The sequence below is a fragment of the Pleurodeles waltl genome, chromosome 1_1, assembly GCF_031143425.1.
Source record: "Pleurodeles waltl isolate 20211129_DDA chromosome 1_1, aPleWal1.hap1.20221129, whole genome shotgun sequence".
NCBI classification, from domain to species: domain Eukaryota; kingdom Metazoa; phylum Chordata; class Amphibia; order Caudata; family Salamandridae; genus Pleurodeles; species Pleurodeles waltl.
The window spans coordinates 520,267,207-520,284,461 of NC_090436.1; the positions used below are offsets into that span (position 1 = coordinate 520,267,207).

The following is a 17,255-nucleotide window of genomic DNA, read 5'->3' on the forward strand; positions in this document are numbered from 1 at the left end:
TGCATACACTAAGTCGGTAACGCCGCAAATAGTAACACAAGCTCTCGATATGGTAGCTCCGCCAACACATGAGGCGCAACGACTCCATAATTCCAAGGTTGTGTGAACGCACCTCATGCGTAGAGTTACTGCATATGCTGTTACAATGCAATTTCTTTTAAAATGAGAAGACGGGTCCCTTCTGCGGCTATGTGCAGGCGCAGAACAAGACCAGGGTGCGGCCGCATGTTGTGTGGAGTTTCTCAGACTAACTGCTCTAGGCAGCCCCAGCTCTAAACATGAATGACACTGCTGAGGGAGATACACTGTTCGTGATAAAGTGGAGACAGGCTGCAGCCAAGCCCAAGTAGGGCACTACAAATGGTTCTGCCGCAGAAACAATGACTTCACCAGCAAAGTTACCATGACATATCAATCCATTCACTGTCCACACTGGCTGTGCTGTCGGTCATGTAATCTGGGCTGATTTAGAAAGAAAAATACATCTGCAATCAAGTGAAGGCATTGCCTGTTAGAAGCTTGCAGTTCAGCCTATGTTACCACGCCCAGCATTACCTTTTCAAGTGTACAGCGGAGGGATCCCACCATGTGATCTGAAAGGATCAAAACAAAAAACAAATATTTTAACCAGTAAATTTGCTTTCCTTTTTGAGCCTTGGTAACATTCTTATTGTTTGTTTGGGTAATATATAGCAGCAATGGTACATGTACTGCATTATATTGCATGCACAGGCATATAACCTATTGCACTGATCACATTACAATACTTGTATACCTACAGTATTGTATATACAAACATACTTTTATAGTTGCCGTATATCTTTACTGTATAGTGTACCTACAAACATGCTTATGTACTGCTTTATATGCATGTGTATATAAATAAATAAAAACATACTTGCAAATGTACTTCATTTTGTTTTTTTCAAAGAAGGGACCATCATTACCATGACCCTTCATCCTTAAAGGCTAGCGGAAATCATACTGAGAACTCTGCATTCATTTATAGCAGCATTGTGATCTAATTTGCATTTCAGCAGTTAATGTATGCGAAAAGAAGTCTTACCGCCGAAAAGTTGGAGTCAATGTAACAATTGTTCACAAGAGCTAATGTCCAGAAAACTCACATTTAGTGATTGGTGTAGATGCATGTTTGCACAACTACAACAGAGCGAATAGAGAAATGTCCGGGTTATGTCTGGTCATGATCAAAGTTGGCGATCAGCGAAAGCATGTTTTAGTGGGTGGTTTTACCATCTGGTACTGTTTCCCTCCGTTGCTTCCTTCTGTGCTGGGATTGTGATGTTGTGCCACTCGTTCCTTGCTGCAGTCTGTCATTTGGCTTTTTTTTTTTATGAGCAATAAGTATCTATTGCTAGTATCCTTCATCGAGACAGTCATAGCTCAGTTATTATTTCCCAGACTTCTTTTACTCCGCAGCGGTCTATATCGTTTTAAGCATGTTCTGTCGGGAAAGCTAAATTTCTCCTTTCCTCCCCTTATGCTACTGGGTTAAGGTGCCACGGTCTTGTGTGGAAGTAGATGAGATATGAAGTTGAAATGTAAAACAAGCGAGGTCGGCAGGTTTTAGCATTTCATTTACATCACGCAATTTAACCGTATCCTCGGGAAATAACTCAGTGACAGCTGTCTTTAGTGTAAAAGGTCATTTATTAGGACAGGATTGCATAATCAACATAACCTTAACTTTAAAACGTAAACCGTAACTTTAACAACGCCCTCCCTTTAACATCTCCTCGCTCATCCTTCCCCTTCAAACCCTTATTTCGTTTCCATTCCCCTACGCACTCCCCTTTTCCTTTCATGCCCCATTTGGTTTGTGCGTACCCCCACTCAGAGCCTTCACCTGCTTGTTTATTCCCTGGAAGGGTGGCCAAGCCCGCATCTGAATCACCACCCTCCCCTATCTACTGCTGGCTCTCTCCTGCAACCTGCCCTAACTGACAACTACCCTCCCCCCCTAACTTCCCTCCTTTCAAACTCTTCTTCTAATTGCCGGGTGGGTGGGAGGCCAAACTAACCGCGCGATGGGTCAGCGTGGAAAGAGGCCGGTCCCTCCACCCCCAACCCCTTTTATTCCCACCCCTTAAACCCACCCCGCTTACCTTTCTCCCAATCACCTGTCCCGCCGTCACTTCCTTCCCGAAATGGCCCGCAGGAAGACTAGAGCGTTGCTCCTGCTTCCCGCAGGCCCCTCCATTGCATACATCGGCCCCTTTACAGTGCCAAGTACCTTCCGACATTCAGGTAGATGTGCAGCCAGTCCCAACTCGGAGACAAATTCTGATTGGTTATGGAATTGAAAAATATCAGGTTGTTTCGGCAGTTTTGATTGACCTCTTTTAAACCAAACAGAATTGGTATTTGTTTTCTGACTAGCCAATTAAAGTAACTCACATAAGCTACAAATCCTGACCTTGGTGTTTCTTGCCCTCAATTCCTCCCTTAGGACAGAATTGGGTGTGGCAGACACTAGAAGGTAAAACTTACTATTCTAACTCCAGTCCTAGAATATTTGGGGAAAGGGCAACTTTCTTCCAAATAACCCAGGAGGCTTATTTAACATTTAAACTCCAGCCCTGGAATATTTTTGGGAAAGTTATAAATTCCCCAAGTATTTTTAGGGCAGGTTGAAAAGTAGTAATTTTGAATTGGAGAAAGTGCTACCCTGGGAGTGAAGCTCAGGGCAAAAAAATAGGAATACCATCACTCTGGGGACCAGGAATGTGGTTTGTCCCCATGTGAGCTGACCTGTACTAGTCAAGTGGAGCAGTGACACTCCCATAGTAGTCTGCAAATACAGATGTTCTCCGTATCTCAGCAAAAATGTTTTTAAAAAAATAAGTGTGGTCTTCTGCGCTTGTTTATACTTCAGCCCCTGGGTGGGCCAGGTCCCAGGGGCAAATGTAAAAAATTATTTTGAGTGGGGGCATGAGGTCTCCTCTCCCATGTCTGCTTTCAGCCCCAGGGACCACCACCTCCCTGGGAGAAGGCAAATGTCAATTTAGGAGGAGGGGGCTGCGCGCGGCCCCAGGGACTCCCACCACCTCCCCAGGGCATGGCCTATCTTTCAAGGGGAGGGGGCCATGTGTCCCCTACCTTCCCCCGGGCCTTTTTCGGTCCCAGGGACCATAGTTACTTGAGATAACTGTAGCTATCACTTCTGAATTTCTATTTTTTTTGTGTGCACAATCTGAACCTAACTATAACGTCCCTGTAGCCTTTGTTTTTTCAGCGAAAAAAACGATATATATATATAAGTATATATATATATATATATATATATATATATATATATATATATATATAACATCAAAATACTGCCACTGCTCCAGCCACTTACTCACGGTGCTCAGGGCGGCAACGTATGCAAACAATGTTGATCCCACTCCAGAGGAAACGAAAATCACTCGACGAGGAACAGACAGCTGTGACAGCAAAAACGTAGTTTATTGACAAAGAATTCCTGACGCGTTTCGGAGCTCCCGCTCCTTGATCACAGATTCAACACTTCTTGCTCACTCTAACATGTATTTATATTGACAACACAGTAGAAGGACTAGCAACACTGCTTGTGCTACTGTCCACCATTTTAGAGTGCAGCAAACTACAATTTACTACAATGTTATCACATTTTTGCCATTACATATAGTATAGTAAACAATACTGAGAACCCATTCCTAGTCAATTCATTTCATTCTAGGATGGCTGATCGTCTATATCCTCCCTCATGATCTTTAAATGTATATAATGTTATAACTCAACTCAAACAAGGAAATAAACAGATCTAATACTCATCTCATATAGTAGAATATATTGGCCAAGATATAATAGCTCCATTGCGTTTCTTGCTGCTCCATCTCTGTGCAACCTTAAACAAACAATCACAAAATTATTATTAGAACCATTAACACATAATCAAATCTAGCCCTTACACAATATAATTCATTAACTATAGTCCCTCTTACAAAGATATCTACCACATAAATAAAAATAAAAATAAAATAAAAATAAGAAAAGAACTATAAAAAATGACATCACTACTGCTCTCTACTACACTGACTTCAAATGAACAAAAAGTTCCTCATCTTGGTTGAATCCATCAGGTGTAATGGTGGAATACTTGATAATAAACTTAGACTCCAATTGTCTCAATTCTAATTCACTATTGCCTTCTCTTATACATGGTGGAATATTGTCAAGTACACAGAATTTTAATACATCTCTATTTTTACCATGAACCTCATCAAAATGTCTTGGCATTGGGTAACTCCTATCTACATTCGTAATAGCTCTCATATGTTCAAGAACTCTTTTCTTTGCCCTATGTATCGTGCTGACGATGTAGTACTTGTTACACGGGCAGCTAACGGCATAAACACAATAATCTGTGTTGCAATGGAGATACTTTTTGATAATAAAAGAGTTTACATTTCTAGATAACTTGATCTTACAACAATTACTGCTCCCTTTACATGCTTTGCATCTCCCACATATGAAAAAACCTTGAACACCAGTATCTTTTCTTGCCTGAGGTGAATATATTAGGCTCTTACATAACTGATCTTTAAGAGAGGCACACCCCCTAAAGGTCACCTGTGGTTGTTGAGCAATGAACTCAGATACCACCTTGTTACTTCTGAGAATATCCCAGTTCTTCATTAGGGCATGTTTGACTTCCCAAGCCGGAGTGCTGTATGTAGTGATAAATCTCATAGTCTGGCTATCTATCAGATCCAAACTTTTCTGCGATACCAACAGTTTCTCACGGTCTAACGAGAGTACTTTGTTACAGGTACTATCGATCAATTTCCTTGAGTATCCTCTCTCAAGACATCTCTTTTTCATCACTTGCATTTCCCTCACAAAGTCACTATCTTCACTACAATTCCTTCTTGCTCTTAAAAATTCACCATAAGGGATACTCTGAATCAAGTTTTATGGATGACAACTGCTAGCATGTAAGAGACTATTTCCAGCTGTCTTCTTACGAAACAGGGTACTAGTTAATTTAGTATTCTTGACACATAATTTCAAATCCAAAAATGTTGTTAATTTTTGGGGTGTCTGGTGATAATATCTTTAAACATAGACTCTAGGGTGCTAGTAGCTATAATTTTAGTGGCACAGAGAAAGTGGAACTTTTTATAATTATGCATATTGGATTTATGGAGATCAATTATATCTGATTAGCATATGTAGTAATACTATATTTGTACAAATTATGAATATAAAAGATATTAATTTAATAGTATTAGGCTAAATGAATGATATACATTATCTATATAGGGTGTTTTGGTTTTTATCTGTATAATTCTTTTTGGGTGATTTAAGAGATTTTTAATTTATCTTGAGAGAATATTGCCCAGAAACTGATAGTTACCATTCCAAGATGGCGACCACCTTTCTGAGTAGTTTGTCTGTATTTTATTGTTAGTCCGTCTTTTATGTTGGTGTATTTTGGTATTTATTGGGTTAAAGTTCTGACTGCCCCATCCGTGATCAAGGCTACGACTGAAACGCGTTGGGAGGAATAACCTTGTGACAGTATAAATATATTTGCAACGTGCCCTGGCTGGTTTCCTTTCATTGGGTAAGGAAACGCTTTGAGATAGATAGATGTATATATATATATATATATATATATATATATATATATATGTACTTATATCATGGAAAACTGTCATTCATCCCTTTTGTGACATAATTCACCATGATGTCACTCCACAAGAAGACTAAGTTAATAGGTCCCCTTATGTTTTTAGTACTTTCGCCCTTGTCATCAAACACTTTTATATGTTCTTTTGTTTTGTGGTTTGTTTGTGTGATTCATTGAATATTCTGGCCTTCTACTGCCCTCAGTATCTTGTCAATTCCTCTCATATGTAAACATGTAGCAGTGGCTCTTTATTTCACTTTGTGTTGATATGAGATCTCACCTATTCTCAATACTGTTACTGAAATGCTAACAATCATTCCTATTGCTTCCCTCAGTAATTTGGCTCCAATCTTTTTAATAGTTATTAATTGGTGTGTCCTGCTACCGGAACCTTATAAGTTAGGATGGGCATCAAGTCTCAGTTAAAAACCTCCATATCAGCATTCAAACCCATAAGGTAGGATGTTAGATTCTTTGCCCAGTTGGGTGCCATCCTACATAGTCCTTTCCGTTAAATGTCCAAATATAAGCATTTCATTACCCTCTCAATCTTGTTGTTAGGAAATGTTTAGCTATACTTCTATTGTTTATTTCCAAAGGACACTCACTATTTCATTTGTCGATGTTAATATTTATGGCAAAGGTTCACAAAGCTTTTCCATGCATATGCAAAATGTTTGCGAAGAAAAATGCCATATACATGAATGCAGGAGTTTGTTTACCATCCTCAACTATGCAAGAAACATGCATACATGACTTCATGCAAGCGAACTCTGTGTATGCAGGTGTATGTTTCAAGCTATGCATTTGTACACTGGGCACATGTGACTTTAAACATACATTACTCAGCAAAGTATGAGAATACTCTACACCTACTCGTGTAAGACATGACAAGCATATTTTATGCATACATTGGCAAAAAATTGTTGTGAAGGCTCAAACGGTTATAAACTATAAATAATTTGTAGGTGTAAACAATTGATTTACTCACACAAAGGTTTCTGTATAAACAAATCTACTAACTCGAGAAAGATGTGGGCTTTCCAAGACAGCCATGGCGTGAATGTTTGTGACCACCCACAACTACATGTTTATGGGTATTCACAAAATCCACTCTGACGCCTTCTCGCCCGAGAAGTGGCTGCAAAGTTGCTACTGACAAGGGCATTAGGAAATCCCTTTGCATGGCAAGAAACGGAACACTCACGAAATTGGTGAGGAAATAGGGGAGAGGTTTCTTGACAAAAAAATCCCCTGTGAAGAAAAAAATAAAAAAGCTGTCAAATGCATGCAGAATTATGAATTAAAAATGGAATTCACACATTTCCCCTAAGCATACACCAGGAAAATTTCGGCAGGTGAAACTTAGAAATTTTTCGTGAATTCCAAACTATTAAAAATCTGTCTCCATGGGAAACTGGATACCTGCTGGTGCAGACTTCTCACTGTTTTTAAAAGTAAGGCTGAATATATTTCTTACTTCATGTGTAGATGCTCTAACAGTTATCATGGCTACCAGGAAGTATGTGATGTGAAGATTAAAGAGAAGTCATGCCAGTTCACATCCCTGCCAAAGGCCATGACCACCGAGTAAGATTTCGTTATAGTAATTCCATGATTGCAGTTTACTTTTGTCCAATAAAAATGATGGAATGTGTTGGTTAGTCCTAAAAAATCTGGGTTGTGGCTTGTATTACTCATCATGCTCCACAAAAGTGCGCTAGCACGAAGTGTAGGATTAATTTACGAGGCCCTTGCGCCACCAGAGAGTCACTACTAGTGACCCTCCTGCGGTGCAATGCCCTGCTCCATATTTACAAGGTGGCGTTAAGACACTTTTTGTGGCTTAACCCCGCCTTGTAAAAACGGCCCCTTAACACGCATCACTTAGCAATGAAAGGGACATGCAATGGGTGTTGTTGTGGGTGTTTCACTGCAACACCCATTGATTTATGAGGAATCATAAATCTGAAGCAGCGGCAAACACACACCACTCCATGGGTGGCATTAACATGGCGCAACAAGGAGAAATACTTTTATCTCTCCTCGTTTTTGCTTTTTTTATGGAAAGAGCAAAACGCCAATAATGATTGTTTATGTGCAGGAAGGAGCTCCTTCCTGCACATAAACAATCGTTCCCATCAATGCTGGCACACTTGGACTATGGTGAAAAGGTGCCCGCGTTTGTGCTAAGCAGCTAATTGTAGCACCAGCACTAGGTGTGTGCCACATTGTCATAAATACGGCACATCCCTGCGTTTCTGAAGTGACGCAGCATGGCACTGCCAATTTTGGCACAGAGTCAGCTGGAGGTAAAAGGACAGCCATGGGTTTTTTTCATTGACCCAATACAAAGTGCCTGTGGTCTGCAAACTGCAGGCTCCTATAGACTATACAATCACATAGTACGGAAGTGAAAAGTAAAATAATGATAAAGGGCAGCATGTACTCACAGCTTACAACTACTCTTTATATTTTGTTTACATTCCCCATAGTAATTAGAAACTTTGGGAATAAAATATGAACAGTGCATCTTGATGCGCCAGGCAAGCAAGGGGTGGAGGGGGGGAAAGTGAGAAAAAAACAAAATGTCTGTAGTGACATTCCTAATCCTCAAAATGCATATGTACTAATCAGAAACTATTTATGTAAAAATGGCTCCAATGACAGTTAGTGGTCATGGTAGATCGGGCCTATGTGCAATTTGAAGCTGACTACGATAGAGCATGGGTCGTACCAACCAGGTTTGTCCAGATCAAAGAGTTTACCCTATGACTTTAGTCTTTTAAGTCCCAATCCACCACTGGAATAGATTTCTACAGCTCCCATGGCCTCAGGGGAGGAACTTAGAGACTCACAGGGTGTGAGGCGGAGGCCTCCAACATGGTCCACTCTAGGTCCAGTTCCAACTCGTCAGCTGGACAGTTTCAGTGAAGACCTCTTGTAGGTTGGTGGACCTCCGTAGCTTAAACAGGAGGTCAGCCTTATGACCTTGTAGTTCACTTCTTTGTCCTGGGTAGAAGAGGACGCTGGTCCAGTCCTTCATGGCTCCTCTCTTGTCACATATAGTGGATCCAGTCCTCTTTTGTTCTTCCTCAAGTCCACAAGTGTTTTGAAGAGGGTGACTGGAGGTGCAACATTTATGCCTAGCTGAGCTAGTTGGGGGGAATGACTCCTGGGCATACTCTAAACAATGGGATAAAAGAACCTGGGCCCAACCCTTCTCAATTTGGGCATTTTCAAGATGTCAAAAGTTTTTGGCCACACTAACCTGAGAGCCTGGGGCTGTGTGGGGGTATACTATGGTAATCTGTCAACATCAGATCAGTGCGCGCTCTACGGGTGACTAAAATGCAAAAACCCAGTCTTTATGCAAGAGCATAATTCATGCATTGTGTTTATATGCAGTTTGTTAACCTTTTGCATTGCAGAGTTTTACCTTGAAACCACTATTAATGATGTCTGCAAATAATGTTCATTTGAAAAGTATTGCTGCAGGCTTACAGAGTGTATCAGGATGTGGTCCCTTTCTAGGACCTTCTAGAAGCTTTTCCTGCAGCATGACTGGGTGTGGTTTGCGGGGTGGGCCAGACTCTATATAAGGGAGCCAGCCCAGCTCCACGTGCTCACTATTCAGAGGTCCCGGTGCAGAGCAGCAGCAACTTCCTGAGCTCCTGCTCTGGAGGCCTATTTTGACTTTCCAGGCCTTGCCCTTCATTGTATTGGTGATCCTTGAACAGGGCGGTAAGACGGAGGTCGGGCTGGGCCCCCGATCCCGTTTTCAAAGGCATTTGAGTTTTTGGGCCTAGCTTTCATGTTGAAAGATTTTCCTTGTGCGTGTGAATGTGCTCGTGGTTTTCTGGCATTTACATGTTGGTATTCGAATCGGCAAGACGCATGATTCATTCCTTGCATTTAACTCTTGATATTCATTGTGCGCAACCATTTCTTGACATTTGCATGGTGGCATTCGAATCGTCAAGACGCGCGATTCATTCCTTGCATTTAACTCTTGATATTCATTGTGCGCACCCATTTCTTGACATTTGCATGGTGGCATTCGAATCGGCAAGACGCGCGATTCATTCCTTGCATTTAACTCTTGATACTCAATGTGCGCAGCCATTTCTTGACATTTGCATGGTGGCATTCGAATCGGCAAGGCGCGCGATTCATTCCTTGCATTTAACTCTTGATAATTATTGTGCGCAACCATTTCTTGGCATTTGCATGGTGACATTCGAATCAGCAAGACGGGCGATTCATTTCCCGCATTTAAATCTTGATGTTCAGAACACTTACAGTGTGCGTGATCATTTCATGGCATTTGCATGTACTTGTTGGAATCGGCAGTGTGCGCAATTCATTTCCCGCATTTAAATCTTGATGTTCAGATCGCTTACAGTCTGCGCGATCATTTCATGGCATTTGCATGCACTTGTTGGAATCGGCAGTGTGCGCGATTCATTTCCCGCATTAAAATTTTGATGTTCAGATCGCTTACAATGTGCGCGATCATTTTATGGCAATCAAAACTTTGATGTGTAGTGTTTCCTGAAGCGCACACAATTATCCAGGGCCCTTGAATTTTCTGCAGAGGTGTTAAATTCAAGATGTTACATTCTATGTGCATGTTAAGTCCTTAGTACAATTTGTGTTGTTTTCCAGGGAATGTTTGGATTGCCTTTTGTCCTCATGTAATGAGGCAGTGTTTGTTCTGAGACATTGTTCTAGAAGGTTCTTGTGTTCCCAGACAGTATGTAACAACTCATGAAAAGTCTATATGAAACATTGTATTACCATTCTTGATTCTTTTCCAGGTACCTAGATTTCTTGAGGCCTAGTTAGAGTCTAGTTCTGGGCCATTCATGTTTCTTCAGTCTAAGTGTTATTTTATGTTCCGAATATCATTGAACTCTAGATTCAACAGAGTGTTATTTCATGTTCCAAATATCATTGAACTCTAGATTCAACAGAGTGTTATTTCATGTTCCGACTATCATTGAACTCTAGATTCAACAGTGTTATTTCATGTTCAGAGTATCATTGAACTCTAGATTCAACAGAGTGTTATTTCATGTTCAGAGTATCATTGAACTCTAGATTCAACAGTGTTATTTCATGTTCAGAGTATCATTGAACTCTAGATTCAACAGAGTGTTATTTCATGTTCCGAATATCATTGAACTCTAGATTCAACAGAGTGTTATTTCATGTTCCGAGTATCATTGAACTCTAGATTCAACAGAGTGTTATTTCATGTTCCGAGTATCATTGAACTCTAGATTCAACAGAGTGTTTTTTCATGTTCCAAGTATCATTGAACCCTAGATTTCAACAGAGAGTTTTTATGAATCTCAATGTGATTATTTCTTGATATTGTGTTGTTAAACCTTTGTTTCCTACAGGTCTCCTTCCCAGCTGTTCCCTTCCTAATCCCCTCTTTCCCACTTGGACTCTCTTAGGTTCTGTGATACTTCTATCAGAGTTTTGGAGCTGTCTTGTGGTGGACATGTTGGGAACGTGCGCAGACCCCGAGGATCTGGTCTCCCTGACATAATCTTAGTGTCCTCTCACCTCTAACAGTAAAATCCAGTTTTGGGCAGCCAATGTATCCAAAATAAACCCAGAGACAGAAGTCTAGTAGGACAAAAGCAGTGGTCTCCAGCAGCCAGAAAGTAGAAACATAAGAATTGTCTAGGCTTCCTGTTGTCACTTATTTGAAGTGCACATGAAGTGTTTCTATGCAAAACCCAGAGACAAAAATCTGGTAAAAAAAGCAGTGTTTTCCAACAATCATACAGTGGCTATACAAAATTTGTCTTGTCATCCTTTTTGCCTTTTGAGATGCACCTAAAGTGTAATATCTAAAACCCAGACATGTCTAACAGGATTTGACATTCAAGCAGTATTTGGTACTGTAATGTCAAAAAGGATGCTGACAGCCCCTACCCTGCATAATCGCTAAGATTCAGGGAAGTCATCTCTGCCCATTCAGGCTGCCCATGTCAATGACAGTTGACCTATTATGCCACTCCTGGAAGTTATTTCACACCTCATTCACACCTATTCAAATGCTACTCACCGGCTGAGGGAAGTTGGAAAGCAAATGCAAAATACAGTAACTTCATGCAGGGAAAAGGTATATTTCTAAAAGTTGTCCTTCCTTAAGATTTTCAAACAATCTGACATCCCAATTGAATTAGAACTATAATAATTATTAAAATAGTTGTTTAATTATTTCTCTAAATAGTCCCATTCCTGAGATACAGCATTAGGAATTAAATCTGTATCTACATAGGACAGTTAGGTCTGCCACAGTTGGAATACTTTTTGGGTGGTACTCACAGAATGTACTTGTTCACATAAAATTTCTACATGCCCTACTTTTAAATACCATTGTCCCTGCCTTGTGGGAAACAAGGCCTACAAAGAGGTTACTTATTAGTACTTAAAAGATCAGTTTTGTCCTGTCAAATTGGTTTATTTTTACAGGCCAAATTTCAGTTTTCAGTCAGGCTACAATGGTAGACCTGAAGCCATGTTTTACACTGTCAATTTTGTGCACGGTACAATAGGTGCCGCAGTCCACTAGTGACATTTATCTTACAGGCCCCGGTTACACCTCGTAACTAGGAGCTTATAGGTAAGTTAAGTATGCCAATTCGGAGTACACCAATTCAACCATCTTTAGAGGGGGAGCACCACTGTTTAGCAGCAGGTAGGTGCACAGAGTTCTACAGCCAGCAAAAACAGTCAAGGCAGAAATCTAGGGGCATACCACACAAAGATAGTAATTTCCTACATGCATGTTTTAATAAACACTCCATTAAAATCTTGAAGTGACTCCCAACAGTTGCATTTTCCACCGAGGCATTTCCTGAGCATTTTCATGAGAACCACTTCCATCATAACCACAGTGCTGTGGGCACTGCAAAACCAGTAAAATATATTATCCTTCCCAACCTCCCCATTGACAAACTGTCTGCTCATGTGAAATATTTTCAACATATTCCTTTGCTCCAAATTTTCTTTAGCATTGCACAGGATGGGGCCAGTGGGTGAGGATGCTACTGCAGACAGTTGAAGTTTACTGCTCACTTTCCTGTGGCCGGAGGTAAAGTATGCACTTAATGCAGCATAAAATATAAAACACAATAAAAAAGATTTTTAAACTTTTACTGTGCGATTTGTGGGAAGAATTAGTGCAGATGATTGACATGAGTGTAGCGTGCTCACAAACGGAATATCCGAAGATGCAGACAAACATGAGAAGCCTTAAGAGACACATATGAAATAAGCCTTGTGTGTGTGAGATGCTCACAAACATAAGATGCACAGTGTGTGTTTGTGTGCGTGTGCGTGTGTGTGTGTGTGTGTTTTGGAGAGAGATGCTTTAAAAATGTGAAAACCTGTTGTGAGAGAAACAGATACAAGAAGCCTTCTATGATATGCCTGCAAAACAAGATACACTATGGGGGTCATTACGACCCTGGCAGCCGGCGGTAAGGTGGCGGTAACACCGCCAACAGGCTGGCGGTGTTCCGCCAGCAATTATGACCGTGGCGTAATTGCCACGGCCATACCGCCGGCCCCTCCAATTGACCGCCATTGAAAGGCTGGCGGAAAGGGGACTTGGGGTGCCCCTGGGGGCCCCTGCACCGCCCATGCACTTGGCATGGGCAGTGCAGGGGCCCCCAGGCATAGTCCCGTCGTGCATTTCACTGCCCGAATTTCGGGCAGTGAAATGTGTGATGGGTGCTACTGCACCCGCTGCACATCAGCATTGCCGCCGGCTCTATTACGAGCCGGCAGCAATGTTGATGTGACATTTCCGCTGGGCCAGCGGACGGTAACACTGTTACCGTTCACTGGCCCAGCGGAAATGTCATAATAGGGAGCCAGGAATACCGCCGGCAATGGCGGTATTCTGGCTCCCGCAGCCTCGGCCGTCTTTTAGCAAGACCGCCGAGGTCGTAATGACCCCCATGTGTGGGTGTGTGCGTGTGTAACATGTTTGTGAAATCGAGAGGCAATGTGTGTGACAGGTACATACAGACAAGAAACACCTGCTCTCCATAGCGACTATAGTGCAAGGCGGTGTGTCATATCAAGCATAGTTTTTTGTAGTAAAAGGTACAGTAGAAAAAATATTCTTTAACATGTTTTAACACTTATACCACTATACGTATGCTGTAAAGTATAGTAAACATGCACATTTTGAAAAGTGCATGGAAAAGAAAACATTTATTTATGCCTGCCTCAAGAAGTCACAGTTTTGGCATAAATCCTGTCTACCTCTTTTTTAGTAGACAGGCCATTGCATCAAAACCCATGGGTGGCATGCCCATCTAAAACCCTTGGACTGTCCCCTTGCTGCAAAGTAGTGTGTAGTTCTGCTTTGCACTACATTAGACAAAGTTTCATTGTAAATCAGAATATGTGTTGTAAATTAAATCCCAACGCAACACTTTGCTCTAGGTTTCCGTCACTTTTCTCAAAAGTGCTAATACATTTGTTAGTAAATTTTCTGGCAGTCTATCTTATACTGCACAGACTCTCATACTATGAGTATCATACATTTTTTTAAACTGACTTAAACATACATAGCACTTTTTCTCCGCAGCTGGGGCCACATAAGTCTATAAACACACATGTAACTAGTCCCCAGTGCACCAACCAGTTATACACAGATATCTGAAGTAATCATATTAACCAACTGAGATTTCCTCCCAGAAGAACACACTACCAACAAATTAGTTTATCTTGTACTTATTTTTTCAGTTAAGGTGTCTGAAATTATATTTTACATGCAGTTATTGACCATAATCAGTGTCACTGGGTTTATGTGGCAGGGAGGACCAAAATATGTGGCAGGGTTGGCTAAATCATGCATTAATAAAAAACAAATTATGTTGCATAATGCAGCATATTTTGTGATGGTATCACTGCTTTATTTAGAAAGTTGAACACTGTATGGGCAAAGTTTTTACTGGTTTAGTACTGGTTAAACACCCAAATATAGATATATGTGCCTGGAAAGTGAGCAGTCAACCTCTGGTATAGGCTTTCCACCTCGTGGTGATTTGTGTTGCTGCATTTTTTAGTATCTTTTGATCCATTTGAGCAAGAAACAATTTTTTGTTAAACTCTAAAGATTGTGAAGCAGAAGATAGACTGTGTGATAAATGCAGCAAATATATAATAATGCGGAACATGCAGCGGCTGTAGAATGGCATTATTCCAGTGTGCTTTTCATGGTGCACTACTGTAGAGGTTATTAGTAAAATGTCACAAGCTGGCCAAGCACATGTATACAAAAGATGAGCACCACACAGTATGATAGCACTTGTCAAGACTGGCTGTCTAATGTAAAATGCAGTCACCATCGGCTGACCCATCATCAATTTAAAATGCAGCAAATTAAATCCCTGATCGTGTAAGAAAACAGAGAATTGAAGAAATAGCTGGCAAAGGATAAAAAAAATGGTAAAGCTTCAAGACAGAAGTCCTGAAGATCCTGCCACACGAGAATCAAATGTGTTGTTTTTCAGGGAGTGGGTGAAATCACCCACACACACACCTTCACATCTGACTGAGTCGACCTGGCACATGACAGCTATCAAGAGTCTTGCTTAGGTAGTTTTCACAGCTGGTTCATGAACTTTTAGTCAGCAATGAACATTTTTCACTGCAGGATTTAAAATGTTTTTGGGGGCTTTGGTGCCTCATTTTAGTCGGAATATGTTTATCAAATATTTAATAAATCAGAAAAGGAAAGAACCTTGAAGATGGTGCAAAGAGACAGCTGGGTCTATAAATAAATCTATATTCATGATATTGTTAGTGAAAGCCCATCAAAATTATTACATTATATTTTGTTATTTTTATCCACATCTCTACACATGCCTCCATTGTATTCACGATCACAGTTCCGATGCTTTTTGTGCACTGAAAAAGAAGTGAAGTTTAAGCAGGGACTGCATCACTGTGTCTGTTTAAACTTCAGATGTTGTTCAAGTGTACATGGGTACTTTTCAACAATGATCTCTTACCTGAAGTTGGCAGTGGTGTCCTGAATTAGTGAGTATAACAAATGAATGAACCCTGTAATTTTTGCAGCATGGGGGCATCGACTCCACAACATTAAAATAAATATCCTCTAGTGATTTACATATTCCTAAAAGTAAAGGTAAGAGGTGGTTTAAACAGGAAGCAATATGATCTGTTCATTTATAGTGGCATATGTAGCTTTGTGTGCATTGTTTCATTTATTAGTGTACCCTAACTTGTTCTTAGACCCTACTTAAATAATCTCCAGTCACTCTTAACTGTTAAAAGACAGCTTGTCTGATTTGTGCATCCATCAATGGTAATTTAGAGCCAAATTACATGTTTGCTGATTCTCAGACTGCCAAACCCTCAGTGGCGGTCGGACCGCCTCCCTCCGGGACTGAGGCTGTCCGACCGCCTGATTAAAACTCTGTCAGTCGGACTGCTAGGGGATCACCACCACCGCCACGATCATGGATCCTGACGAGGTGACGGCAGTTGGAGCTGTGGTCAGCCATGGCGCCGCTGAGGTTAGCGTCGCCGTGCTTATCATGAGTCCTCTTTCTGCCAGCTTTTTCATGGCAGGATCCCCGGCATTAAGAGGCTGGCAGAAAGCCAGTGTTGGAGTCACAGTGGGGCCCCTGCACTGCCCATGCCCAAGGAATGGGCAGTGCAGGGGCCCCCTCCCCGCCAGCACCCTTGGAATGCGCACTGTCTGCTCTGCACAAAGTAATTTATAATTATAAAGCCCTGCAGATTCCCTAGTGATGGCACAATATGCTTATATAACAGATAAAAACCAATAACAAAAATATATTTGTTCTTTGAACTGAGATGTGCTCCTTGATAGTGAAAATCATGATACAACGCATCAATTCTTTGAAAATGCTTTTGCTTCTCTGAAGACAAATGTAAACATGGCTCTACATGGTAAGAGATTTAAATATAATTTCTGACAACAGCTGTTCAGTGCTTAACAGCATTCAACCTTTGACCGTCTTTCAAACGCAGAAAGAAAAAGAATCCTCACCTTGTTACCCCATTCTTATGATAAATCTTTGCACGTTACCAGGGGTGCTACAGCACCTGCTCTACCTCTAGTTCCAGTGCCACTGGAAGTAAACAGGCAAACTTTGATCGTCCTGTTTGTGAGCATGAGGCTTGACTTCAAAGCAGCAGTCTGGATAGGCCTGAGGAGGCCCTGGAAGCTGACTATTTGTCTCCTGTGTCCCCACCACTCCAAACTCTGGGAGGGATGAATCCCCTTTATTCCCCACACTTTCTATGCCCATGGTTAGGCAATCTCTTTGCACCCCTGCCATTCCTGTGTTCAGGCAATGCAAGTATTTTTTCCAGCAGCCTTGAAGGTGAAGTGTCTCACCCTAAACTGAGGACTGTAATTTATTTTCAGCTGAACAAGCAAATAGAGAAGTTGGAGATTATTCTACTGAAGAAGTCCTCGTTTTACCTTTGTGCCACACTAATGATGGCATGTCATTTTTTATCTTCGGTTAACTATGTG

General features: G+C 41.2%; 2 long non-coding RNA genes across 3 annotated transcripts in view; both read right to left on the reverse strand.

Moving 5' to 3' along the window:
* LOC138285424 (uncharacterized) overlaps positions 1 to 2,080 on the reverse strand; it is a 142,431-nt gene extending 140,351 nt beyond the window's left edge. Inside the window, exon 1 of the long non-coding RNA XR_011201591.1 lies at positions 556 to 2,080. This is a non-coding gene — a long non-coding RNA (uncharacterized lncRNA). The remainder of the gene's footprint in view (positions 1 to 555) is intronic.
* A 1,298-nt stretch (positions 2,081 to 3,378) lies between these two features.
* The window catches only part of LOC138282579 (uncharacterized), a 78,838-nt gene continuing 64,961 nt past the window's right edge, over positions 3,379 to 17,255 (reverse strand). For both annotated transcript variants that reach the window (XR_011200973.1, XR_011200975.1), the window contains exon 3: positions 3,379 to 3,892. This is a non-coding gene — a long non-coding RNA (uncharacterized lncRNA). The remainder of the gene's footprint in view (positions 3,893 to 17,255) is intronic.